This window comes from Monodon monoceros, unplaced genomic scaffold (assembly GCF_005190385.1).
Source record: "Monodon monoceros isolate NGI ecotype Baffin Bay Population unplaced genomic scaffold, NGI_Narwhal_1 Super_Scaffold_22, whole genome shotgun sequence".
In the NCBI taxonomy this organism is placed as follows: Eukaryota; Metazoa; Chordata; class Mammalia; order Artiodactyla; family Monodontidae; genus Monodon; species Monodon monoceros.
In genome coordinates, this window is record NW_021703779.1 from 20,689,588 (window position 1) to 20,716,473 (window position 26,886).

Here is a 26,886-nt window from a genome sequence, read left to right on the forward strand (position 1 = left end):
CGCGGCGCCGCGGGGCCCGTGGGCCCTGCCCGCTCCGCTCTGGCGGGGCCATCCCCCCCCAAGGGGTGGGAACACCAACAAAAGCGGCCCGCCGACCCAAAAAAAAAAAAAAAAAAAAAAAAAGAGTCCTTGCATATTGCTCCATTTGTAATGCAGGCGGGGATGTCAGTGCCATTCTTTGTAAAAGCATCTATTACATCTGTGGCCAGAGGGACCCTGGAAAGGAGATTAGGGTGTCACATCTAGTTCTCCTGGCTATAAGATATGGAGATCTCTTTTGTACTTGTGTGTGGCTGTCACTTGGGGCACATTTAGCAGGCTACCTTGGTCTCATGTGCTGGAATTACTACGTCTTATTTTGGGGCCAGATTCTGAATTGAAGATGGACTACCATGCCCTGTGTGGTGGTCTATCCAGGTGACCATGATCCTAACTTTGGCAGTTCAGGTCTGATGAGCTTGATGATCTCACTGATTTTCACCTTGGAAGGGTCCTTATCCATGTACCTCCACGGAGAACACAAAAATAGGTGTGCGTCTTGGGTAATGTGCAGACGATTTTTGTTTCCGGGGAGCTGAGATATGGTGATCCAGTCGGCACACTGTCAGACACCAGACCAAACTGTAAACTCACAGATGACTGCCCATGAGTGATTGAAAACGTAAAAAGGTGCATTTGGGGGGATATTTTTCCAGGGCAAGCACCATAGCCCGCATCTCCACTTTTCTTTGGGTTAGACAGCTTCCGCAGCCCACTACAACCCATCTGCCTTAAACTTGCCTGATGAGCCCATTCATTAGACGCAGCACCCGCAGGAGCCTAGGTGTATGGAAGCCACCAGAGGCTGACGTGCTGCCACGGTATCTGCATCTGAGACAGCTACCTCTGGAGAGTGACCGGCTATCTTTCCCTGCACCTCTGAGACACCATTAGAGCTCAGTTTGCTTCTTCCCTAAATATACCACTTTCACATAAAATGGACATTTCCTGTACAATGCCCATTTAGTTGATATTCTCATCTGGGACCAATGCCATGAAATGCGAGCCAGTGTGTAACGATCCTTGCTCTTGCTTTGTTACTCTCTAGAGGTCCACTAGCACCCACTAACAAGCCAACAATAGTCTCTCAAATGGGGTACATCATGTGGCAGATTCAGGCAAGGACCATGAACAAACCCTTAAGAGTGCCATTGCCTAGTAGACCATATTTTTGCCACAAGTTCCATTCTGCATAAATGTCAGCCACTGACAATTTCCCTAAAAATATGCTGCATAGATGACTGGCCCGAGGGGAAGGGTGGTCTGTACAGCCTGATGGGTAGTTTCTAATGCAGGATGTTGGTCAACTCCAGTGCTTGTCAGGTAATCATATGTATCGGGCTGAGCTGGATCCTCATGTAAACCATGACGTGCACCCAATACTGAATGAGGTTATCATATGCTCTTGCCCCCTTGTACAATCCCCCTTGTCTTCCTGGATATCTCAAAATTCATTCTCTTTACTCCTTTCTTTCCCCTTTTCTGTTTCTGTCTAGTTTTCTCCAGGTATCCCCTGTTCTCACTCATTATGCTGAGTGATATCTCTAAATAACGCAGAGACTAAGTAGAGCTGGGCAAGGAGAATCCTAGTCCCATTTCCACATATTCATCTTCCATATGTCTGGTTTCTGAAATTAGATCTGCCTATGAATGGCCATGGAGAACTTCCAGACTCTCTTCCCTCCCTTTCTGCAAGAGACTTGACCTATACTGATATACAGGGTCTCACCAGTATTTTTCCAAAAGGGCATTGTCAACTTAGCAGCCTCTAGGTGAGGTGGCTAAAAATACCATAGAGTAAATTTTTCCAAGAGGGACTTCCCTGGTGGCACAGTGGTTAAGACTCCACGCACCCAACGCAGGGGGCCCAGGTTCGATCCCTGGTCAGGGAACTAGATCCCACATGCATGCCGCAGCTAAGAGTTCACCTGCCACAACTAAGACCCAGCACAACCAAATAAATAAATTAACTAAAAAAATTTTTTTCCAAGAAGTTGGGGCCCAGATGGCCAACATCATAGGGAGCGCAACCTGGGTCAACATGGAGATAGGATCCCTGAGGTGCTACCACTTCACATGCAACCTTAGGATCATGCTTCCAAGCATGAACTGTATTAAGATTTTGTGTTTCTCAGTTATTTCCACTTCAATACATAGAGAAGGTATTAAACTATCTCCCATATAAAGGTGAAGCAATTGAGGCACAGAGAGATTTAATGTCTCTCCCAAGGCCACCAGGACAATAAGCAGAACCTAAATCACCTGGCCCCAAAAGCAAGAGGAAGAGAAGGTTTCACATCAGATGCAGGTGCCATCCCATGTCCTGAGCAGATAAAACTCCCCTTTCACAGTTATTCTGAGAATATAGCAATACACAGGCACTACCACTTTACCTAAAATAAGTAAAGTACAAAAGGAAATGCACTCATTGTGCCTACAATGAATGGTGTAGCAAGTTAAGGAGGTGCAAGTCAGACATGTCCCCAAGTCTGTATTGAACAGGATGTAGAAAGCAACATGTCCTCTACTGTAAGAGATATGGCACAGACTCCAAAGGACAAAACATTAAATGCCCAATATAACCATATTCTAAAGTGAAGTGCTGGGCATCTTGCCAAAAAACTGATCAAAACTGGTTCTGCTGGCATTAACCCATGACCAAACGCAAAGATACAAAATAGTTTAGTTGGAAGAAATATAAAATTTTCAATGAGAGTTGTCGATGTGGTAGGCATATTTTGCACCATCATGACTCTGGGCCTCCTTACTCTGCTTCTAAAAGACATAATTGTATGTCAATCCCAGTCTCCCAATTCCTCCCATCTCCCCCTTCCCCCCTTGGTATCCATACATTTGTTCTCTACGTCTGTGTCTCTATTTCTGCTTTGCAAATAAGATCATCTATACCATTTTTCTAGATTCCACATATATGCATTAATATATGATATTTGTTTTTCTCTTTCTGACTTACTTCACTCTGTATGACACTCTCTAGGTCCATTCACATCTCTACAAATGACCCAGTTTCGTTCCTTTTTCTGGCTGAGTAATATTCCGTTATATACATGTACCACATCTTCTTTATCCATTCACCTGTTGATGGACATTTAGGTTACGTCCATGACCTGGCTATTGTAAATAGTGTTGCAATAAATATTGGGGTGCATATGTCTTTTTGAATTATGGTTTTCTCGGTATATGCTCAGTAATGGGATTGCTGGGTCATATGGTAGTTCTATTTTTAGTTTCTTAAGTAACCTCCATACTGTTCTCCATAGTGGCTGTATCAATTTACATTCCCACCAACAGTGCAAGAGGGTTCCCTTTTCTCCACACCCTCTCCAGCATTTGTTGTTTGTAGATTTTCTGATGACGCCCATTCTGACTGGTGTGAGGTGATAGCTCACTGTGGTTTTGATTTGCATTTCTCTAATAATTAGTGATGTTGAGCAGCTTTTTATGTGCTTCTTGGCCATCTGTATATCTTCTTTGGAGAAATGTCTATTTAGGTCTTCTGCCCATTTTTGGATTGGGTTGTTTGCTTTTTTGATATTGAGCTGCATGAGCAGTTTGTATATACTATCGATACTATGTATAAAATAGATAACTAATGAGAACATACTGTATAGCACAGGGAACTCTACTTAATGCACTGTGGTAACCTAAATGGGAAGGAAATCCAAAAAAGAGGGGATATATGTATATGTGTAGCTCATTCATCTTGCTGTACAGTAGAAACTAACACAACATTGTAAAGCAACTATACTCTGATAACGATTAATGAAAAAAAGAAAATCGGATAGGAAGGCTTTGAGGTGTTTTACCCTAGAATTACAAGTGCAGTGCTTATAGACAGAAAACCAGTAAACTAGAACAGAAAGTCAATAGATAGTACATATGAAACTAAAAACAGGAAAAATCTGACATCTCAAACCATTCAGGGAAAGAGACACTGCATAAAAATAATCTGCAAATGTATCAGATACATAAATGTAAAAAAAAACTGAAATCACACAATTACTAGGATAAAGTATGGATGATTTCCCCAACAACCTGTTGAGAAACTCTCTTTCTAACTATGACTGAAAATCTAAGTGCAATAAAATAATCGATAATAAATAAATAAAAGACATAATTAAACATTCTTTGTAAATGGGAGGCTCCCTCCTGGGGAACTGCCACATTTAGAACTCAAACTAGGTTTCTTAAGCAAGTGTTCCACTGAAAACTGAGCAGCAGTCATCCCTTTCTCTTTTTCAGTTTCTTCTATGAGAATCCAAGCCATCCTGCAGTGGTACCTGCTACCTGGCTATTCAACAGAGCATCACCGATCCAGCAAACATCCCAAGTAGCTCAAAATGCTGAGTATTTCTTCCTACAATCAGGCATCATTGTCTGATTGGATGCAGCCAACGAATCCCAAAATGAAGCAAAGTCTAAGTCTATTACAGAAATTCCCCAATCTGCCCTGAGAATGGGTTTGGCAATACCATACTCAGAAAAGGTATCTACTGCTGCCTATGACCAATGGTATACTTGAAAAGAGAGAATACCAGCTCTAGCATTTTTGTCTCTGGGACCTAGAGATCCCCTCTACTCAACTGTACAGTTGGCACTCTGCACATTTCCAGGATTCCATGGCCTCATGTGATGAAATCTCTAGGTCTTGTTTTGGGCCAGGTCCCAAACTGCAGATGAATTACCAGTGCAGTTGGCACTGGTCCTAACCTGGGCAGGACATGTCTGATGAGCTTGTTGATTCCACTGAATTTCCCTCAGAGGATCTTTATCCACGGGTATTCATAAAACACATGAACAGACGGTATGCACCTTTAGCATTCTGCTGATAAGGTTCACTCCAACAAAGGCTAAAACTTGATCATCCAGTCTTTCAGCTGCTAGCCACCAGCCCACACTACCAAGACATTAACTTCTACCAGGAGTCGGTAAAAATGTAGCACGATGCATTTGGGGGCTTATTCTCCAGGACAAGCACCACACCCCAAACACTACCAATTGAGCAGAATTCCCATTGCAGGTACAGGTGTAAATGCTTTTCTTTGGTACTGTGCAGCTACATTGGCTCACATTCACCACTAGACTTTAATTTAGTGGATAAGTCCATAAGCTAGACCCAACCACCCACAAGAAACTTGGTATACCAAAGCCACCAAGTAGCCTGAGTTGATGACTCAAATCCGTACATCTAAGAGAGCCATACCTGGAGAGTCACTGGATACATTTTCCTACAGCTACGAGACACCACTAATGCCCAGTTAACTTCCTTCCTTGGTGTGCCACTTCCACATAAACATGAAGGCTCATTGGGTTCTAACAACTTTATGCGTTTCTCATGTTACCAATCCCTTGATAGGGATACGAGGGTTTAAAAACCCCTGCTATTGCTTTGTTGCTCTCTCGATGTCCATCATTACCCACTAACAAGCCAGCAACAGTCTTTCAAATGGAGTGTGCTCAGTTGCGGTGTCAGACTAGCACCAAAAACAAAAGCACAAATGGCAACATTACCTCGACATCCTCAAAGAGACTGAGCTGCTGAGCTTCCCCGGTGGCGCAGTGGTTGAGAGTCCGCGTGCCGATGCAGGGGACACGGGTTCGTGCCCCGGTCCGGGAGGATCCCACATGCTGCGGAGCGGCTGGGCCCGTGAGCCATGGCCGCTGAGCCTGCGCGTCCGGAGCCTGTGCTCCGCAACGGGAGAGGCCACGGCAGTGAGAGGCCCGCGTACTGCAAGAAAAAAAAAAAAAAAAGAGACTGAGCTGCCAATGTTAGACATTATATTAATGACAATTTCAGAAACATTTTTGAGTGCCTTTAGTGGCATTAATAGACTATAAGCCATTATTTCACTGATGTATGACTGTGAACAATGACATATTAGAAAGGAAAAACAAAACCCCAAAGTGCATCATTTCCTTATTTGGGTGGCTATTTCTTAATATGTGACTGGTTAATCTAGTGCCAATTACTAAGAAGTTGGACCAACTCTCTAAAGCAGACCATCTGCTGCTCTTGTCCCTTCCAATCTAAATAATGTCATCCATGTAATGGTACTGGGACACCTGTGATGAGGTTTCAGCCTTCTGTGCTTTCTGACCTATCTGCTGGTGGAAAACTGCGGGTCTCATCGCATTGCCACATTAACGTATAACATACTCTGACCCATGAAGGCAGACTCTAATCACAGAGGTTCCGTGGGAGTTGAAAAAAGCATTAGCATGTCCATCACTGCACACAAGACCCTTCAGTATGCACAATGGAGTCCGAGAATGTTATGATATCGGAACTATAAAGGCCAGGAGGACTGCTGCCACACAGAGCTTCATCTACAATGAGGCATCAAGTACCCTTCATTTTTAATCTGGCTGCCTAGGGATACTGTAGGTGGTACAGCTTCTTTAAGCACATCCACCTCCATTAGTCCCTTGGTCAATGTAGAGATCTTCTTTTATACATCCTTCCAATCAGAACTCTGCCCTGCTTTACTGATACCTCATGGCTGGGTTGGGGCAGCCTGGTGGGCTCCCAGTTGTCCACTTGTCCCACTACCACTGTTCTATCGTGGCACTTCCCCATTGGGAACACCCCTACAATCAAGAAAAGAATTACATAGACTTAACACAACTCTTCCCACACTCAAGCAGTACTGGTTACAATAACGTGTGTGCGTCTTGATCAGCTGTGTGTTTAGATCTGGCTGGGGAGTGACGTGCCTCTCCACCTCCCACAGAAGTTAAGTTTTGTGTTCTCCATGTGGACACACAGACCCTGAGAAAGGGAATGTGGTAAGCCTTTCACTCCGAAGAAGGAGGAACAGGGATTATTTCCCCCTTACTTCAAGCAAAGGACAAAGAGCTTCAGAAAGTCTGTCTTATGTCCTGTGGAGTCTGCAAAACAACCACAAGACAATATGTGGCTCATGCAATGAAGTCAAGTACCGGGGGCTAGAGCTGCACCTGCCGGAAGATACGGTAAGAACGCTGGCCTGGGAGTGCACTGCGCTTCCACCACATGCACAAGAAAGGACTGTGCTTTTCCTGTCCGCGTGTGAGCTCTGCAATGGTGAATGACCTGAGCCTGCATCAAAATGAAAGCACTAAAGAGGATCCCTTGGGGAAAAAAGCGAAGCAAAACAGAGTGGTGAGTCACAACATTCACTGGTCTAGAATGAGTCTAGTGCCCAGTCAGAGAACAGGTACATTCCTGAAAGCCTGCATTGAACGGGAGGCTGAACACATGCCCGCTCAGGTAAGACATCTGACAGAGGCTCACTTACGTGTTAAACTGTGTTCTCCCCAAAACTCACATGTCGAAGCCCTAACCCCCCAGTGCCTCAACATAAGACCTGATTTGGAGATAGGGTCATTAGTGAGATAAGCAAGTTAAAATGAGGCCATTAGGCTGGCCCTCATCCAATGTGTCCTTCTAAGAAGAAGAAATGTGGACACAGGCACATACCCAGGGAGAACACCATGTGAACATGAAGATAGCCATCTACAAGCCAAGGACTCAGTCCTGGAAAACCCCTTTCCCTCACATCTCTCAGAAGGAATGAACTTTGCCAACACCTTGGTCTTGACTTCCAGCCTTCAAATGATACAATAAATTTCCATTGTTTAAGCCACCCAATTTGTAGCACTTTATTATGGCAGCCCTACAAACTATTACAGACTCCAAAGACCAAGACAATAAATGTCAAATACTTTCATATTCTAAAGTGAGGTGCTGGCCAGCTTACAAAATAATGCACTCAAATGGGTTCTGTCAGCACTAGCCCATTACCCAACACAGAGATATAAAAGAGTTGAGGTGGAAGAAGGAGAAAAGAAATGTTACAGAGAGTTGTCGACAGGGTGAGCATTTTCTCCACACTTATGAGGGAGGGACAAATATTGTTTTCCCCTAGCTGCAAACTGGTGATAAAAGCTACAGAAAAGCTAACTGATGCCCACGGGGGTTGAGAAACACAGGAACTAGTGTCTGACTCACCCAAGTAAAACCAAGAGGGTGGGTCTGGATGTCCCCTGGAGAAAGGACAGGAAGCATGCACCTGGGAGTGAGCAGCAATTCCACCATTTACAGATCTTTGATTTGCTCTTCTCCCTAAGCCCTTCTCTATCTGGGGATTGCATTGGTGGGGGACGGGGACAGTGAGAATGAGCAATTTGTCAACTGGGGAATAGATGGAAGATAAAAAGGCAGAAGTGGGTTGAAAATATGAGAGAAAAAGAGGCCCCCTGAGAAAACTTACTAACGCAAAAAACCCTGCTTGAAGGGTGATAGAGAAATTCACAGAGGAGATGCTTCTCCAAGAATAACAAGAAGGTTACTAAAGAAGACATAGCTGAAGTAGTCACATAAGTGGCAGGGTCTGCATGCACCCTGACAATCCAGAGAAGGATGAAAGGAAACTGGGTTACATGCATATTGTACCCCACATTGTACTCAATTTCTCCCGTCACCCCCCTTTTCTCACTTCCTTCCCCTTTTCCTGCTTTCTCTCCTTCTCCCCAAGTCTCCCATGTTCTCATTCATTATGCTGAGTAATAGCTACAAAGAATGCAGTGATTCTCTAACTGAAGACAAGCCCCCAATAATTCAAGGAGACTTTCCTAGGGGTAGCTGGGCAAGGAGAATTCCACTAGAATCCATGTCCACACACTTATTCTATATGAATGGTTTCCTAAGTTAGATCTGTCCACCAATGAACATACAGTACATCCAGAATCTTCTTTTCAAAATCAACCTGTCCCTTTTTTTTGCTTTACGCGGGCCTCTCACTGTTGTGGCCTCTCCCATTGCGGAGCACAGGCTCCGGACGCACAGGCCCAGCTGCTCCGCGGCATGTGGGATCTTCCCAGACCGGGACATGAACACGTGTCCCCTGCATCGGCAGGCAGACTCTCAACCACTGCGCCAGCAGGGAAACCCGACCTGTCCCATTTTGACCTACAGGATGTCATCTATATTTTTCCAATATGCCACTGTGATGTCATCAGGATCCAGAAAAGGGAGTCGAAAATCCCAAAAAGTAAAATGTCAAAAGCATCTGGGATACTAACCACTCAGTCCATATGGGAGCTCGGGTTAAAATCAACATGGAGATGAGGCCCTTTGATGTACTGCTACCACCCCACATGCAAAGTCGGGATCAAACTTCCTACCTTGGGGTCCTGGAGGCCAAACATACCACAAACCAAATGACTGAAGGAGTACATATACGGGGAGCTACTTTTCGCTAAAATGAAGGACTACACACACTGGTTGTTGGGATTGAATCAATACCTGAAGCTGTAGTAAAGTCAACAGCCAACAAATGCCAAATCTTAATACAAAAGAGGCTTTCCAAGAACGCTACCTAGTATAAATATCCCTCTTGAAAGGTGGAGGAGAATTCTGCAGGAAGATAACTCAAACTGAAATTCTCTCTAAAAACAAAAAGGAGGCATTGCCTGCAGAGAGAGCCAAAGGCAGTCACATATGTGGCAGGGCCCTCCTGCACCCCACCTATAAAACGATGGGATGAAAGAATACTGACTTCCCTCCACGTCTGAGGATAGGTAAAGTGGATAAGTTAATGCCCCTGTATTATAAGAGCTTTGCCAGATGCTCCAAAAAGCCAAAACCATAAATGCCAAGTAACCCACATTCTTAAAGTGTGAACTCAGCTACCTTGCCAGAACCTTGAACAAAGCTGTTTATGGAGATATCAGCCCATTGCCCATCTCTGGGATATAAAAAGTTGAGGTGGAAGGAGAAGGAAAGGAATTTTGAAGGGAGTCACCAGCATGATAAGCATTTTCTTCCCCGTTCTGTGGGCCTCCTCCACCACCTTCTCAACCTCATAATTAAACCTTCTATTTAAATGGGCTGTACCAGCTGGGGAAATGCCACATTTAAAGAACAAACTTGCTTTCTTAAGTGTGTGCTGCACTGGGAACCAAGCACCGGTTGTCCACTTATCTTACACTGTCTCTTCTCTAAGAATCCATGTAATCTTTCAATGGCACCTGCTGACAATGAATGACATGGGGCATGAATAGTCCAGTGAAAGCCCATGAAGCTGGCCACCACTGGGTACGTTTCCCTCTGAAGGTGGCACCACTGTCTGACTGAAGTTGGCAAATACAAATATAGAAGTCCAAATAAGAGTCCCTGAGTACTGTCCATACTTGCTATGTGGACAGGCACATCAGTGCTGTTCCTTGAAAAGCTGTCTACTCCATCGACGGCCAGGGGTACCCTCGAGAGGAGGTTAGGGCACCAAGACTGGTACTGCTGGCTATGGGACCCAGACATCCCCTCTCTACTTAACTATGCAGCTGGCACTCCGCACTTATTTCCAGGATTCCTTGCCCTTAGGTGCTAGAATCACTAGATCTTGTTTAGTGGTCCAGGTGAAGATGGATTACCATGCACTGTGCGATGGCCTATCCAAGTGACCATGGTCTTAACACGGGCGTCACAGGTGATGAGCTCCTTGATTCTACTGACTTTCATTCTTGAAGGGTCGTTATCCATGGGTATGCACAAGGGCCAGAAATAGGAGGTGAGCATCTTGGGCAATATGATAATAATTTTTGTCCCCACAGGGGCTGAGACTTGATCATCCAGTGATTATGCTGCCTAACACCAGCCAACACTGTCAATCCATGGGTTCTTGCCCAAGAGTTAGTCAAAATATATCCAGGTGAACTTGGGGCGGTGTTGCCCAGGGCTAGCACTGCACCCCATCACTCCATCCATTGTGTAGAATCGCCTTTCCCATGCACAGATGCAAGCAGTCTTTTGTTAGGTTGTAAATCTTCCACAGCCCACTACGACCCATCTGCCTTTAACTTTGCTGATGTTTTCATGAACCATATCCAGGCATCCTCAGAAACCGGGGTGTACTGAAGCTACCAGAAGGCCGAAGTGCTGACATACTGTCACATACACAGTCCAACTAAGAGTCGTTGCATAGATTTCCTCCACTGCCACCAGAAGGTGAGATGTTAGCAAAGTCTCTGCATCTGACACAGCCATATCTAGACAGTGACTTCTTCTTGTACCTGTGTGACACCATTAATGCCTTGTTTACTTCTTTGCTAAATCTACCACCTTCACATAAGGTGGATATTTCCTAGGCAACACCCACTTGGTTGGTGGTCTCATTTGGGAGCCACCCCATGGTATGGGAAAAGTCAGGGGGTAACAACACCTGCTCTTACTTTTTTTTTTTTTTTTTTTTTTTTTGCGGTACACGGGCCTCTCACTGTTGTGGGCTCTCCCATGGTGGAGCACAGGCTCCGGACGCGCAGGCTCAGCGGCCATGGCTCACGGGCCCAGCCGCTCCGCGGCATGTGGGATCTTCCCGGACTGGGGCACGAACCCGTGTCCCCTGCATCGGCAGGCGGACTCTCAACCACTGCGCCACCAGGGAAGCTCTGCTCTTACATTTTTACTCTCTCAGTACCCAGAGGCATCCACAGCAGGTGAGCAGCAGTCTTTCAAATGGGGGATATTGTAGCAGTTTCAGCAAGGGCCACAAACAAATCCCAAAAGGTGCCCTTGTCTAGTGGCCACATCTTTTTGCCACAGGCTCTACTTGGCATAAATGTCAGTCACAGACACTTTCCCTCAGAAGTACTGCACAGTACTTGCCTGAATGGAATCATGCTCTGTACAGCTTGTTGGAGAGTCCTGAGACAGGTTGCTGGTCAAATTAGATGCACTTTAAGATGTATAATGTCATGGGCTGAGCAGGATCCTTATGTGAGGTATAAAGCACATCCAGTACTGAGCAAGCTTATCATAAGCTGTGCAAAATGTGGTCTTCTACAAATTTTTAGGACATTTGCTTTTACTGAATAGACTCATCGATTGTTTGTAGACATCAGACCACATGGTTTCCAAGAACTATGCTTGGGAGGTTGGCTGCTGATTCTTTTTTTTTTTTAATTTATTTATTTTTTTATTTATTTATTTTTGGTTGCGTTGAGTCTTCGTTGCTGCGCGCAGGCTTTCTCTAGTTGCGGCGAGTGGGGGTTACTCTTTGTTGCGGTGCGCGGCCTTATCATTGCGGTGGCTTCTCTTGTTGCAGAGCATGGGCTCTAGGCACGCGGGCTTCAGTAGTTGTGGTACATGGGCTCAGCAGTTGTGGCTCGCGGGCTCTAGAGCACAGGCTCAGTAGTTGTGGCACAGGGGCTTAGTTGCTCCGTGGCATGTGGGATCTTCCCGGACCAGGGATCGAACCCATGTCCCCTGCATTGGCAGGCGGATTCTTAACCACTGTGTCACCAGGGCAGTCCCTGGCTGCTGATTCTTATAGGGTTAACCTTCAAGCTCTGGTTACTCAGATATTGGACTGCCTACTTAAGACAAACGGTATGTTGTCCTTAGCCTTTTGATTCAGAATATTGTCACCCATGTAAAGTTACCAAGACAACCTGGCTGAGGTTTCAATCTTTTCTATGTCCCAGCCTGGAGAAAAATCAGTTTTAGGTCTTTGTGAGGCAGCACATTGAACATATATTGTGACCTGAGAACCAGTAAAGGTAAATAGGCCCTGATCCCATGGATGCACTGGGACTTGAAGAAAGCATTAGCATGCCCACTATTACAAGCCAGGCTCCTCAGTCTGCGCACAGAACCTGTGATCATTACAAAACCCGGAAGTTTAGGTGCAAGGAGGACTGCTCCTCGCTGAGGCTGCTGTATGGTACAGTGAGGCATCTAGTACCTTCTTGGCTTTTTTCATGGATAATTCAGGGCTATTTTAGGGTGGTATAGTATCTTTAAGCACCTCTGCCTCCATGAGTTCCATGATCAGTATAAGGACATCCTTTCAGCCAACTCCACCTTCACAACCTAGCGTCATACACTGCTTTACTGATATATCATGGCTGTGCTGAGAAAGCCTGCTGGGCTCCCGGTTATCTACTTGTCCCAGCACCACTGTTCTATCGTGGCACTTCGCCATTGGGAACATCCCTTATAATCAAGAGAAAAATTGTACATACTTAACCCAATTCTTCCCACAATACACTCACCCATACCAGTTACAACACCCGGCATGTGTACTGGCCAGAAAGGACACACCTATAAACTCAGATAAGCTCATTCTTCGGTCTGAGAATTATTTCCAAATCCAGTAAGTGCAAACCTTGACCATGACATCAGGGGCTTCTACACAGCATAGTTCCCAGTGTTCAAAATTGCCAGAATGATCTGGCAACCAAGGTACAGTCAATTCCCCAACACACTTTAACCAGTGCATAAAGCTGCCAATCGCTCTTACAGACGGAGAGCCCTTGAACTCTACCCTGGACATCTTTTTGTTGAAAGAAGTAAGGTATGGGTAGAAAGGTGATGTTGAAAGCACTGGATAAACATCCTCCTGAATAGCATCAGTCTCAGCAAGGTTTTCTAGTTGACCTTCCACCTGTCGTTAGCAAGGATGTCATGGCCAGACTGACTTTGAACGTGGGGTCAGTCATTAGATGACCAGGTAATCTCCACTCCTTGTCCTCCAGCATGACTGGCGGGGCACCATCATCTGTTAGCCAAGGGCCCAAACACATATAGTCAGTCTCACTGGGCATTTGTACAAATCTATCCCTAATATGACTTCTTTCCTACTTTTTACTTATATACCTCAGTACATTTCTGCATGACTGACTGCCCCTTTTCACAAGACAACTTATCAGTGAGATCTGCTACTGCCCCCCAAGTCCTGTCCCATACTTAGCTAGTCAACCTGTGGGATCTCATCTGTATTTTTCCAAGAGGGCACTGTGACCTTATCAGCCTCCAGGAAAAGAGAGTTTAAAATCCCATGGAGTCGGACTTCCCTGGCGGTCCAGTGGTTAAGACTCCACACTGCCAACACGGGGGGCACGAGTTCAATCCCTGGTCTGGGAACTAAGATCCCACATACTGCACGGCACAGCCAAAATATAAAAAAAAATAATAATAATAAAATAAAAATAAAATCCCATAGAGTCAATCTGTGAAAAGCAAGTGGGAAAGCCCCAGGTATTCTTGCCTCTTCATGATTATAAGACAAACAGGCCACTACTGTAGCAGTTTTGTAGGAGCAACAAGTGTTCTCTCAGAAACACAGAATTCTTTAGTTTGTGAAAGACAACAGTGGTTCTTTGCATGCAAGATTCAGTGTGTGAGCCCATTTACATATTTCAAGTACTGTAGTTGACAGACAGGCCCTGACTTTTATTGGGGATCGTAAGACTCCCTTGCTGGTGGGTATGCAAGGCAATAGAAAATGACACCTTTAACTCACCAATCAACATCATTATACAGTGAAAACTTTGGATATCAGACAAATTTTTCTGATACCATATGAACATTCAAAATTCAAACATGTAACACATTTCAATACCAATGACATATTGTTACATAGTATAGACAACGAACTGACTCACAGGCCTCTCAATGACAAAATCACTTTTAAGTTTTTATCTTTTTACTGCAAGTTCTCTCAGATGCATTCAACCTGTTTCTCAGAAACAGAAACCACAGGTGTTTTACACGGACACCACAACACCAGCTTCCGGGAAACCATCTAACTCTCCTTGGCTGGGAGCCCAGGAAATAAGGGGTAAGGGGGGCAGGAAGTGCAACTGGCACTAGTAAGCACAGGTTTGCACACACGTTTGGCCATTCTGTGGGCCTCAACAAACATACTTTCATCAATAACTAGACACCAAACAGACAGGTAATGCCAATCCTACCTCTTCCTACCTAACCCTCCAAACTTTTTTCAACAGGTAGCAGACACTATCTAATCCTAGAGAACCTACCTTACCCTAAACTGGCCCACACACCTCGAAAGAGGTTGGACAGAGGGAGAACCCTTATGTTCCCCTCCTCACTGACCATGGAGATAAGGGTGCACTACCAGATCCCAGGGAGCTATACCTCTCATAACCTGGCCTGCACTGCTCTACCAGATCTGGGGAGCCTTGATTTCTCCTAACCTCCTCTCGCTGTACACCCAGATTAGAGAGTCTTATCTCATCCACTAACCCAGCCATAGGATCCTAAGGACCACAGATCCTAGATGCATCATCTCTCCTAACATGGAACAGGCAATCCATTAGTGGGGAGACCCTATCCTCCTCTCACCCACTGACAGGTGAGAGTATGTGCTACCAGATGCAGTGGAATCTATCTTAGGCAGTAACCTGTCCAGGGTGGCCTCTTGCCTAGGAAAAGGGCATCATAACTTTTCTCAGCCACACATCAGTGCCAAGTCTGGCATCTCATGCACAGAGACATGCAAGGCCAAGGCCAAGGCTCAAATTATTGTCCCACCAAAAATACAAAAGGTCACTTTTACATTTTGACATTTTAATACTTACAAAGACATCAAAAAAAAAAAGAAATGAGGCAAAACTGTCAGCTCCCCATGACCCTTGTCCTCCACACCAAGCTGGTGACAGGGCAACAAAAGGGAGCAAATGACCTCGACGCAAGTTGTAGGATATCCCATCATGGAGGAGGCACCACTAGACTGCAGCTAAGTGGTTTTCAATTCTGCAGCTCTGCACTCAAGCGTTAGAAGGGCAGAAATGCCCATGTCTCGACAGACCCTGAGTGAGTGAGAAAACTGCCTCGTGGAGATGCGGTTGCAATGGCTGACCCAAGGGCAAGAGCTTCCGAAACCTTCACTTCTGCTCCCTGGAGTTAGAACAACACAGAGCCTCGTGTCTGGCTCATGTAGAAAAAGTAGCTGGGGCTGGAGCGGCCCCTGCCCAGAAAGACAGAAGGAGGCTGACATGGGACAGAACTGCACTTCCACCAGCTGCAGCAGAAAGGAAGGTTCTCCAAGGTCGACACGTGGACCCTGAGGAAGCGAAACTGGTGGGCATTTTCTCCACTCTCACGAAGGAGGAATGAAGATTACTTCCCCCCGCCTCGAGCAAATGACAAACAGCTTCAGAAAGCTTGACGTAGGTCCCCTGGAGTTAGAGGAACAGTGGGACTAGAGTGTGACTCATGCAAACGAAGTTGAGAACCTGGGGCAGAAACTGCCCAAATCAGAAGGTATAATATAAAGGCTGGCACAGAACACAGTGGCTTTTTTACCACCTGCATAAGAAAGGACTGTGTTTTCCATGGTCGACATGTGAACCCTGCTAAAATGAGTGGACTAAGTTTGTCTTAAAACAGAAGCACCAAGACCAGTGCCCAAAGAGAAAGAAAACCTCAACAGAAGAGAGAGCCACAAAAGCCTATATATTTAGGGGAAGTCTAATGCCCAGACAGAAGCTGCACCCATGGACCCTTCAGGTAAATGGAGACAGATACTAGTATGCGTATCTCACAGGAAGAGAAGCTAGAGATGCAGCTGCCCTGTAGAAGGACTGTCTTCCAAGGTGGACATGTGGACCCTGAGAAAGGGACAGTGGTGGGCATTTTCTCCACTGTCATGAGAATAAAGATAGCTTCCCTCTGACCTTAATCAAGTGAAAAGGAGCTTAGAAACACTTGACTCATGTCTTCTGCAGTTAGCAAGACACAAGAACTAATGTCTGATTCATGCAAATGAAGCCAAGTATCTACAGCTGAAAATGTCCAGCCAAAAGATGCAATAAGAGGAATGGCATAAAAGTATACTGCACTTAATGCCACATGCAGAAGAAAAGTCTGTATTTACCATGGTTGACAACAGAACCTGGGGAAAGTGAGTGTACTCAGGTTGTTTTAAAAGGAAAGCACCAAGATGGAGCACCTAAAGAGGCAGATGACCGCAACAAAAGTGTGGGTCACAAGAGAACAGGGTCTGACAGGGAGTTTATTGGCCAATCAGAGGAAAGGCACTGGATGTGACAGGAGTCTGCAGGTGAGTCCCTTTAGGAAGCTCAAAATGTACCCATGAGAGTGTGAGCTCAGAATTTCCTCTGTATCACAAAGCCCCAAAGCCTCATTACAACTTTGCCAACCATAGGTATATGTTACTCTCACACAAGCACCTCTCTTCCTGGGGATCACATCTGGAGTGGTGGGGCAGATGGATAGATACATCCATCCTATATAAACATATATACAAATCACTGGCAGGATGGCAAAACTCATGACACAGACAGTTGCATATGTGGGGGGTCTCCATGCACCCTCCATGACGACTCCTACAAGGATGGGATAAAGAGACAATGGCTTACCTCACTTTACCTGAGCACAACTTCCCAGTATTCTCCTGTGCCCCCTCTTTTCTCTCCTTCTCTGCCGTGTTCCCCTTTTTCATTACTTTTCCCCACTTCTCTCCTATTCTCACTCATTATGCCAAGAGATATACCTAAGAATGCAGCACTTCTCTGGCTCAGGTCAGAGTCTCAATCCTACAAGGAGCCTTTCATAAGGGTACCTGAAAGAGTCCTAATAAAACCAGTTTCACATTTTCATTTTCTATATGTATGTTCTCCTAAAGTATATCTACCTAAAAAGAATCCTGGCCCTCAATCACATCCACCTTCCCCCCTTTTCATAATCAACTTCTTATATTTACAAACTGTAAATCACTTAGAAAAAAAAGTATTTGTAAATCTTTGTGAGCTTGTGTTACACAATAGTTTCTTAAGTATGACACCAGCAGCACAAGCAACCAAAGAAAAAGTAGTTTAATTGGAAATCACCAAAATTAAACAAATTTTGTGTCAAGGGACAGTATCAAGAAAGAGAAAAGACAATCTATAAAATGGGAAAAAATATTTGCACATCATATATTTGAAAAGAATTTAGTATTCAGAATATACAAAGAACTCAAAACTCTACAGTCAAAAGACAAACAACCCAGGACTTCCCTGGTGGTCCAGTGGTTAAGACTCCACGCTTCCACTGCAGGGGGCGTGGGTTCAATCCTTGATTGGGGAACCAAGATCGCACATGCCACGCAGTGTAGCCAAAAAAATAAAAAGACAAACAACCTAATTAAAACTTATGCAAGCATATGAATAAACATTTCTCCCAAGAGATTATACAAATGGCCAAAATGTGCATGGATATCAATGCTCATTAAGGAAATGCAAGTCAAAACCACAATGAGATACCACTCCACATCCACTAGGATGGCTATAATCAAAAACACAGACAATAACAAGTGTTAGCAAGGATATGGAAAAACTGGAATCCTCTTCCATTGCTGGCCTGCAGTGATGCAACCGTGGTGGGAAACACTTTGGCAGGTCCTTAAAAATTCAAACACAGAGTTCCCATAAGACCCAAGAATTCTAGTCCTTGGTATATACCCAAGAGAACTGAAAACATATGTTCACACAAAAATTTACCCTCAAATGTTCACAGTACCATAATTCATAATAGCCAAAAAGTAGAAACAACCTAAATGTCCATCAGTTGATCAATCCATAAACAAAATGGTTACACAGTGGAATATTATTCATCCATGAAAAGGAATGAAGGATTGATACATGCTGCAACATGCATGAACCTTGAAAACATTATGCTACATGTAAGAAGCCATTCACAAAGTAACAGATATTATATGATTCCATGTATATGAAATGTCCACTATAGGCAAATCCATAAAGTCATAAAGTAGATTAGTGCTTTTCAGGTGAAGGGAGAATGAGGAACTGAAAGTGACTGATAAGAGGTACTGGGTATCATTTCTGAAGTGATGGAAATGCTCTGGAATGAGCTAGTGGCAATGTTTGCACAACACTGCACATATACTAAAAACCAATGAACTATAGTTGTTAATAATACTGTATTGCATACTGGATTGTACACTTTAAAATGTTGAAATCTTACGTATTGAATTATATCTCAATAAAAACTGTAAAATAAAATAACAATAAACATTATGAAACTCACAGGTTGTGTGGGTCTCAAATTCAGGAAGGGCTGTCCCAGGGCATCCCATGAGACTGCGTCCAAGATGTCACCAGGGCTGCAGTCATCAGAAGTGACTGGAGCTGGAAGATCCGCTTCCAAGGTGGTGCAGTCCCAGGCTGGCAAGGTGGTGCTGGTAGCTCATGGAAGGCCTCAGTCGCTTGCCACGTGGGCCTCTCCAGAGGCTGCCTGAGTGTCCTCATGACTCTGTGGATGACTTCTCCTAGAATGAGAGAGGGACAAATGTTGCTACCTCAAGCAAATGACAAAAAGTTTCAGAAAGCTTGTGTCTCCTGTAGGTTGAGTATCACAGGAACTAGCGTCTGACTCACTCAAGTGAACTCTAGAGGCTGGGGCTGGAACTGACCCTGGAAGAAGGGACAATAAAATGGCAGCCTGAGATTAAACTGAACTGCCCACAAATGCAGAAAAATTTGTGTTTCCAGGGAACACATGCGGACCCCACAAAAGACAGTGGTCTGAAACTGTCATAAAAGGAAAAGCAGCCAGGTGGGCCACCCAGGGGAGCAGAAGGATCCCAACACAGGGGTGGGTCACAAAAGCCTAGGAACTGAGGGAGAGTCTAAGTGGCTATTCAGAGGAAAGACAAGGGATGTGGCAGAGCCTGCACTCAGGTCCATCATGGAACCTGTGAATGTTCCCATGACAGTGTCAGACAGGGATTTCCTTCATACCACAGAGCCCCAGGCCAGGCTGCAACTTTGTCAACCATGTGAGGGTGCACCCTTCCCCCACAAGCCTCACATTCTCTGGACCCCATTCTAGATCAGAAACAGTATGTGGTCAAATCTACATTTAGACATTTATGTCACCATGGACTAATGTCTGTGAGTGCCATAGGAATTTTAGCTCAAAGTAGTAGGACATGTCTCTTTTGTTACTGCTGCACCCCAATGACAGTGTCTGGCACACAGCAGGTGCTCAAAAAGTATTCCTGATCCGTACCTCACACCATAGACAAAAATTAACTCAAAAAGCCTCACATACCTAAATGTAAAAGCTATAACTATAAAACTCGTAGAAAGAAACGTATTATATCTTTATGACCTTCGATTAGGCAATAGCTTCTTAAATATGACACCAAAGCACAAGCAAGCAAAAAATATAAATTAGACTTCATCAAAATTAAAAACCTTCATCAAAATTAAAAGGACACTATCAAGTAAGTAAGAAAAAAACCCCAGAGAATGGGAGAAAATATTTGTAAATCATATATCTGATAAGGGTTTAGTATCCTAAATATATAAAGAACTCTTACAACTCAACAACAGAAAGAAAAACAACCCAATTATAAAATGGACAAAAGAGTTAAATAAGCAGTTCTCCAAAGATGATATACATGAAAAGATGCTGAACATCATTAGTCATTTGGTAAATGCTAATTAAAATGATATCACTTCACATCCTTCCCATGACTATGACCAAAAAAACAGACAATAACAAGTGTTGAAGAAGATGTGGAGAAACTGGGCCCCTCACACACTGCTGGTGTAAATGTAAAATAGGATAGCTGCTGTGGAAAACACTTGGGCAGGTCCTCAAAAAGTTAAACATAGAGTTATCATATAGCCCAGCAATTCCAGTCTTAGATAGATACCCAAGAGAATTGAAAACATAAGTCCACATAAAAACTTGTAAATGAATGTTCACAGCATCATTATTCATATTAGTCTAAAAGTATAAACAACCTGAATTTCCATCAATTTATGAATGGGCAAACAAAATTGGTATATCCATACAATGGAATATTATTCAGCCATAAAAAGGAATAGAGTACCAGTACATGCTAAAACATGGATGAACCTTGAAACCATTAAACTTAAGTGAAAGAACCCAGATACAAAAGGACAAATATTGTATCATTCTACTTATATGAGGTATCTATAGTAGTCACATTCACCTGTGGCTAATAACCTGCCTGCCAATTCAGGGGACACAGGTCCAAGCCCTGGTCTAGGAAGATCCCACATGCTGCGGAGCAACTAAGCCCGTGCGCCACAACTACTGAGCCTGTGCTCTAGAGCCCACAAGCCACAACTACTGAGCTCGTGTGCCACAACTACTGAAGCCCACGCACCTAGAGCCTGTGCTCCACAATGAGAGAAGCCACCGCAATGAGAAGGACGCACACCACAACCAAGAGTAGCGCCCACTCGCCACAACTAGAGAAAGCCCGCACGCAGCAATGAAGACCCAATGCAGCCAAAAAACAAAAAGACAGTATGGTACTGGCACAAAAACAGAAATATATATCCATGGTACAGGACAGAATGCCCAGAGATAAACCCACGCACATATGGTCACCTAATTTATGACAAAGGAGGCAAGAATATACAATGGAGAAAAGACAGCCTCTTCAATAAGTGGTGCTGGGAAAAATGGACAGCTATATGTAAAAGTATGAGATTAGATCACTCACTAACACTATACACAAAAATAAACTGAAAATGGATTAAAGACCCAAATGTAAGGCCAGACACTATAAAACTCTTAGAGGAAAACATAGGCAGAACACTCTATGACATACATCACAGCAAGATCCTTTCTGACCCACCTCCTAGAGAAATGGAAATAAAAACAAAAATAAACACATGGGACCTAATGAAACTTCAAAGCTTTTGCACAGCAAAGGAAACCATAAACAAGACCAAAAGACAACCCTCAGAATGGGAGGAAATATTTGCAAATGAAGCAACTGACAAAGGGTTAATCTCCAAAATTTAGTAGCAGCTCATGCAGCTCAATATCAAAAAAACAAACCACCCAATCCAAAAATGGGCAGAAGACCTAAATAGACATTTCTCCAAAGAAGATATACAGATTGCCAACAAACACATGAAAGGATGCTCAACATCACTAATCATTAGAGAAATGCAAATCAAAATTACAATGAGATATCATCTCACACCAGTCAGAATGGCCATCATCAAAAAATCTACAAACAATAAATGCTGGAGAGGGTGTGGAGAAAAGGGAACCCTCTTGCACTGTTGGTGGGAATGTACATTGCTACAGCCACTATGGAGAACAGTATGGAGGTTCCTTAAAAAACTAAAAACAGAACTACCATATGACCCAGCAATCTCACTACTGGGCATATACCCTGAGAAAACCATAATTCAAAAAGAGTCATGTACCAAAATGTTTACTGCAGCTCTATTTACAATAGCCAGGACATGGAAGCAACCTAAGTGTCCATCAACAGATGAACAGATAAAGAAGATGTGGCATATACAATGGAATATTACTCAGCCATAAAAAGCAACGAAATTGAGTTATTTGTAGTGAGTCTGTCATACAGAGTGAAGTAAGTCAGAAAGGGAAAAACAAATACCATATGCTAACGCATATATATGGAATCTAAATTTAAAAAAAGGGTACTGATGAACCTAGTTGCAGGGCAGGAATAAAGATGCAGACATAGAGAATGGACTTGAGGACACGGGGTGGGAGGGGGAAGCTGGGGTGAAGTGAGAGTAGCATCGATATATATGCACTACCGAATGTAAAATAGCTACTGGGAAGCAGCCGCACAGCACAGGGAGATCGGCTCAATGCTTTGCGATGACCTAGAGGGGTGGGATAGGGAGGGTGGGAGGGAGGCTCAAGAGGGAGGGGATATGGGGACATATGTATGCATATGGCTGATTCACTTTGGTGTACAACAGAAACTAACACAGTATTGTGAAGCAATTATACTCCAATAAAGATCCATTTAAAAAAATTTTTAAATTAAAAAAAAATTTTAATTAAATAAATACGTGCTACAGTACCACATGGTGTGGAACCGTGGCTACAGGGCCCACTATAGGACTTGAGTATTCCTGAATTTTGGCATTTGGGGGCGGGTCCTGGAACCAACCCCCCCACAGATACTGAGGGACGATTGTATTTGTTTTGAAATTTTGCAGGTTAACTTTTTTTTTTTTTTTTTTCACGGTACGCGGGCCTCTCACTGCTGCGGCCTCTCCCGCTGCGGAGCACAGGCTCCGGACACGCAGGCTCAGGGGCCATGGCTCACGGGCACAGCCGCTCCGCGGCATGTGGGATCTTCCCGGACCGGGGCACTAACCCGTGTCCCCTGCATCGGCAGGCGGACTCTCAACCACTGCGCCACCAGGGAAGCCCCAGGTTAACTCCTAATTTGACGTGCATTTAAAGAGATGCTTTCAGACTTCCCTGGCGGTCCAGTGGTTAAGACTCTGCACTCCCAGTGCAAGGGGCACGAGTTCGTTCCCTGGTCGGGGAAATAAGATCCCGCATGCCGCAGCCAAAAAAAATAAATAAATGAAAATAAATAAAGAGATTTAAAAAATGGTTAAAATAGTAAGTATGAAGTTATGTATATTTTATCACAAGAAAAAAAAGGAATGAAGTACCAATACATGCTACAAGAGAGATGAACCCTGAAAACATTATACTTAAGTAAAAGAAGCCAGACATGAAAGGACATATGTTATATGATTCTATTTATATGAAATGTCCAAAATAGCCAAATCTATACGACAAAAAATAGATTAGTCATAGCCAGGGGCTGGGGGAAAGGAGGAATTAACCGCTAACAGAAATGAGGTTTCTTTTTTGGGGTGATGGAAATGTTCTGGAATTAGATAGTGGTAAGCACAAAGCACAACACTGTGACAATACTAACAACCACTGAATTTATTATATATTTTTAAATGATAAATTACATGTTTTGTGAATTTTATCTCAAAAAAACTTTTTGGACAATAAGTCTTCCAGCAGAACGAGTAATGTAAATAAAGACAGATACTATCTTTTTTCTGACCTTGAGTCAGAAGTCACAAAGCATTCCTCCCGTCATATGCATTAGAAATGAGTCCCTAAGTCTGGCCCACACTCCAAGTTAGCTTTCACACTTATATCATGAAACTCATATCATTTCAGTCTCACAACATGGGCAAGGTATTAATGACTCCCATCTGCAGATGAAACTAAGGCTCAGAGAAGTTAAATTAACTTCCCCAGGCCATAAGGCCAATAGGTGGCAGAGCTCAGATTGGAACCTAGAAACAGCTCAGTCCACAACGTGCTCTTAACCTCTATCAGCGGTGGTTCTTAACCAGACACATCATTTGTGAAACCACAGACGCTTGAGACCGCCTCCACCTGCCCCGCAAACATCACTTAAATCATCATTTCTGGGGCTCGGTCCATACACTCGAATGTTTTTAAGCTCCTCACGTGTTTCTATATACACAGAACCACCTCCCTGTGTCTGATGGTTTTGTGTTATTAATATGGGCAGCTGACTCCAGCTGGATGGTGAGTGTCTTGGGGGAAGGGCCCGGCCCCGAGCCTCCCTGTGACTGCCACTGTGAAAGCACAATGTCTACCCGCGGGAGGCAGGCACACGGGGAATATCACTGGACATAAGGATTCAGAGCAACTGCCACCCAGAATGTCAGCTGCCAAGGGATTCCAGTGAGGAGTGCAGTTTGTGCCTGGGAGGTTCACTGGGGCCCATTTGCTGGGCAGCCCTTGCTGCCAACTGGGGCACCTCAGCTCAGCCCAGGGCAGAGGTGTCAGGAAATAACACTCTCCCCGAGTTTCCTCTCCCAGTTCCTAAACTAAGAGACCCAGCTCAGGGCCTAGAATTCACTGAGGCTTTGTGGCTGCTTGTCCAATGATCAACATGGATCACCGAAGACGGCCTCGGGGTACAGGCCTCAGCCGAATCCCTGGGACTGAGTCCTGAATCCCCTGGGCCCCATTCCCCTTCCACTTAGAACTGGAGGCCAGAGAAGGAGAAGAAGGGGAGGTGCGAGGGCCACCTCACCCGAGGACTCCTAGCTACAGGACCATGGAAAGTGAAGAATTGACAGACAATGCTATGGGTAAGGACGTGCTTCCCCCACCCCCTGCCTACCCCCCTCAGCAAAAGAGAGGTGGCTTCCTCCTTTGCCCACAGGAAGCAGGTCAGGAAACAAAAAGTAGAGCATGTAATGGGCAGGACTGGGCTGAGGGATGAGTTTGTAAAGGGCAGGTTTCCTATCTGCCTCAAAGGGTTGCCACAAAGAATAAGGATATAATATGTGAAAACAACCTGAAACTATGACAGGCTATCAGGAACATTAGGTGTTATTTACAAAATCAAGTGTTTACAATAGCAAATGCTCACCTTGTGCCAGGTGCTTTGGGAAACAAAGATGAATTCGACATCGATTTTGACCCCAAGGAGCAGACTGTGTAATAGAGGAAAGAAACTGTTAGGATGGCTTCTGTGGGATTCAGAAAGATGACAAGAGCTCACAGGAAAATAGAAGGGACCCTGGGGGCATAAAGGCTGCCGATGGCTTCTGTCTTTCTGGTGTGTGTTGTTTCTCCCCTCAGTTCTCATCTGCCATCTTAGCAAATGGGTGAGTGATGGGGTAATTGTCAGAAGATGGAACAATATCATGCCTGGGAGAAAGGGTTTTGTGGGAACTTATCAAGTCTTGATTTAAAAAAAAATAATACACATCTTGAGACAGCCTGAAGTCACCAAACTGTGACTTTCCTGCCTGAGCTTCTTTCCCTTTGGAAGACAATAAATGGTCTCAAGATATTGCTTTTCAGGTTAGACTTTTCTTCTCTAAGTCTTCCCAGTACTTAAAAGGACTACAACGAGTCATGGCACCGTTCGCCAAGCTCACTGCAGGAAAAGGAGAATAAGTATCTGTTAAAGGTATAAAATGCAAGCCATTCAGAGGCAGAAGGGTTACTTTCAGGTTTTCGGGGAGGGGGTGGTTTGGGGGGGATGGTGTGCGGTAGTGAGGCTCTGTAGGAGAAGGGGGCGCGGAAGGATGAGAGGGTCTAAAACAGTACTGCGACTGCACGACCAGTCACTGGCAATGGCGGGAAGACTATCACAGCAATGGCGGGAGACCAGTCTCTGGCGAAGTTATGTGGAAGAGATGAGCCTGGAAGAATGAGGAGGCCCTACAACATTGCTGAGGGCGAAGGCGAAGAGGGGCGGGAGCACGAGACCTGTCGCCATCAACGTCACAAAATGCTATACAGAGTTAGGCGTCGCTGGGCATCCTGGGCCTGCCCCCAGGGCACAGACGCAAACGCCTGTGGGGTGGAGAGTCTCGGGAGAGACGGAGGCTGGAGCCAAGGGCCTTCGGGCCACAAGCCCATCAAACTCTTCCGGGTCCTATAATGGGCAGAACTAGGGTGAGGGATGAGTTTGGAAAGGGTTGTCACAAGGAGTAAGGATAAAACATGTGAAAGCAACTTGAAACTATGACTGGCTGTCGGGAACATTAGGTGTTATTTACAAAATCAAGGGCTTACAAGGGCAGGCGCTAACCTTGCGCTAGGTGACTTGGGAAACAAAGATGAATTCCACATTGATTTTGACCTCAGGGAGCTGACGGTCTAGAGAAAACACAAACTGTTGGATGGCTTTCGTGGGATTCAGAAAGATGACAAGAGCTCACAGGAAGACAGAAGGGACCCTGGGGGCATAAAGGCTGCTGAAGACCCCTGTAAAGTGATGGGGTAATTATCTGAAGATGGAACTATACTGTGCTGGAACAAAGTTTGGTTTTCTGGGAACTTTTCAAGTGTTTAAAAAAAAAAAGACACCTTTAAGACAGGCTTAAGTCACAAAACTGCCTGTTTGCCTTGCCTGCTGAAGGAGAGTAAATGGTTAGGCCTTTCTTCTCCAAATTCTCCCAAGACTTGGGCTGCAACTAAGGGCGGGGATGGGGGGGGCGGGGAGTCATGGCGCTGTTCACACAGACCACTTCAAGGAAGAAACAAGTACTGTTAGAAGTATAAAGTGAAAGCTGTTCAGAGGCAGAAAAGTTCGTCTCACTTTTTTGCGGGGATGGTGTGCGGTGGCGAGGCTTTGTGGAAGAGATGACGTGAAAGGACGTCTAGCCCAGAGCAAGGGCGGGAGCACAGGAGTCACGGGCGATGCCACACTCTGCAGAGTTACGCTAAGC

At 44.6% G+C, this 26,886-nt stretch overlaps 1 long non-coding RNA gene across 1 annotated transcript; it reads right to left on the bottom strand.

The window, feature by feature from the left end:
* Positions 1 to 5,760: 5,760 nt before the first annotated feature.
* LOC114905693 lies at positions 5,761 to 26,886 on the bottom strand. Its single transcript, XR_003796321.1, has 4 exons — positions 26,757 to 26,886; positions 25,074 to 25,137; positions 18,893 to 19,133; positions 5,761 to 5,785 (listed from the first exon to the last, which is right to left on the bottom strand). It is a non-coding gene; the product is annotated as an uncharacterized LOC114905693 (long non-coding RNA).